Raw genomic sequence first — 2,715 nt, 5'->3', positions numbered from 1 at the left:
AAGGCCTAACAGGAGGCTTTAACATTTTCTCTCTAGTGTCCTTAGTTTGGGAGAAAAATGCCAAGGTACAAGACAGCTTTTCGTTGCCAATATCTTCCTTTTGCACGGAGATACACATTGGTAAATTCAAGGCTATGCAGTGTAGCTGAAGGCATAACAGGAGGCTTTAAAATTGTCTTTCTAGTGTCATTAGTTTGGGAGAAAAATGCAAAGGTACAAGACAGCTTTTCCTTGCCAATATCTTCCTTATGCAAGGAGATACACATTGGTAAATTCAGGGCTATGCAGTGTAGCTGAAGGCCTAACAGGAGGCTTTAAAATTTTCTCTCTAGTGTCCTTAGTTTGGGAGAAAAATGTAAAGGTACAAGACAGCTTTTCCTTGCCAATATCTTCCTTTTGCACGGAGATACACATTGGTAAATTCAGGGCTTTGCAGTGTAGCTGAAGGCCTAACAGGAGGCATTCAAATTTTCTCTCTAGTGTCCTTAATTTGGGAGAAAAATGCAAAGGTACAAGACAGCTTTTCCTTGCCAATATCTTGCTTTTGCACGTAGATACACATTGGTAAATTCAGGGCTATGCAGTGTAGCTGAAGGCCTAACAGGAGGCTTTAACATTTTCTCTCTAGTGTCCTTAGTTTGGGAGAAAAATGCAAAGGTACAAGACAGCTTTTCCTTGCCAATATCTTGTTTTTGCACGGAGATACACATTGGTAAATTCAGGGCTATGCAATGTAGCTGAAGGCCTAACAGGAGGCTTTAACATTTTCTCTCTAGTGTCCTTAGTTTGGGAGAAAAATGCAAAGGTACAAGACAGCTTTTCCTTGCCAATATCTTCCTTTTGCACGGAGATACACATTGGTAAATTCAGGGCTATGCAGTGTAGCTGAAGGCCTAACAGGAGGCTTTAACATTTTCTCTCTAGTGTCCTTAGTTTGGGAGAAAAATGCAAAGGTACAAGACAGCTTTTCCTTGCCAATATCTTGTTTTTGCACGGAGATACACATTGGTAAATTCAGGGCTATGCAGTGTAGCTGAAGGCCTAACAGGAGGCTTTAACATTTTCTCTCTAGTGTCCTTAGTTTGGGAGAAAAATGCAAAGGTACAAGACAGCTTTTCCTTGCCAATATCTTCCTTTTGCACGGAGATACACATTGGTAAATTCAGGGCTATGCAGTGTAGCTGAAGGCCTAACAGGAGGCATTAAAATTTTCTTTCTAGTGTCCTTAGTTTGGGAGAAAAATGCAAAGGTACAAGACAGCTTTTCCATGCCAATATCTTCCTTATGCAAGGAGATACACATTGGTAAATTCAGGGCTATGCAGTGTAGCTGTAGGCCTAACAGGAGGCTTTAACATTTTCTCTCTAGTGTCCTTAGTTTGGGAGAAAAATGTAAAGGTACAAGACAGCTTTTCCTTGCCAATATCTTCCTTTTGCACCGAGATACACATTGGTAAATTCAGGGCTATGCAGTGTAGCTGAAGGCCTAACAGGAGGCTTTAAAATTTCTCTCTAGTGTCCTTAGTTTGGGAGAAAAATGCAAAGGTACAAGACAGCTTTTCCTTGCCAATAACTTCCTTTTGCACGGAGATACACATTGGTAAATTCAGGGCTATGCAGTGTAGCTGAAGGCCTAACAGGAGGCTTTCAAATTTTCTCTCTAGTGTCCTTAATTTGGGAGAAAAATGCAAAGGTACAAGACAGCTTTTCCTTGCCAATATCTTGCTTTTGCACGGAGATACACATTGGTAAATTCAAGGCTATGCAGTGTAGCTGAAGGCCTAACAGGAGGCTTTAACATTTTCTCTCTAGTGTCCTTAGTTTGGGAGAAAAATGCCAAGGTACAAGACAGCTTTTCGTTGCCAATATCTTCCTTTTGCACGGAGATACACATTGGTAAATTCAAGGCTATGCAGTGTAGCTGAAGGCATAACAGGAGGCTTTAAAATTGTCTTTCTAGTGTCATTAGTTTGGGAGAAAAATGCAAAGGTACAAGACAGCTTTTCCTTGCCAATATCTTCCTTATGCAAGGAGATACACATTGGTAAATTCAGGGCTATGCAGTGTAGCTGAAGGCCTAATAGGAGGCTTTAAAATTTTCTCTCTAGTGTCCTTAGTTTGGGAGAAAAATGTAAAGGTACAAGACAGCTTTTCCTTGCCAATATCTTCCTTTTGCACGGAGATACACATTGGTAAATTCAGGGCTATGCAGTGTAGCTGAAGGCCTAACAGGAGGCATTCAAATTTTCTCTCTAGTGTCCTTAATTTGGGAGAAAAATGCAAAGGTACAAGACAGCTTTTCCTTGCCAATATCTTGCTTTTGCACGTAGATACACATTGGTAAATTCAGGGCTATGCAGTGTAGCTGAAGGCCTAACAGGAGGCTTTAACATTTTCTCTCTAGTGTCCTTAGTTTGGGAGAAAAATGCAAAGGTACAAGACAGCTTTTCCTTGCCAATATCTTGTTTTTGCACGGAGATACACATTGGTAAATTCAGGGCTATGCAATGTAGCTGAAGGCCTAACAGGAGGCTTTAACATTTTCTCTCTAGTGTCCTTAGTTTGGGAGAAAAATGCAAAGGTACAAGACAGCTTTTCCTTGCCAATATCTTCCTTTTGCACGGAGATACACATTGGTAAATTCAGGGCTATGCAGTGTAGCTGAAGGCCTAACAGGAGGCTTTAAAATTTTCTTTCTAGTGTCCTTAGTTTGGGA

This window comes from Pseudophryne corroboree, chromosome 8 (genome assembly GCF_028390025.1).
Source record: "Pseudophryne corroboree isolate aPseCor3 chromosome 8, aPseCor3.hap2, whole genome shotgun sequence".
NCBI lineage: Eukaryota > Metazoa > Chordata > Amphibia > Anura > Myobatrachidae > Pseudophryne > Pseudophryne corroboree.
Note: the sequence above shows the minus strand (reverse complement) of the source record.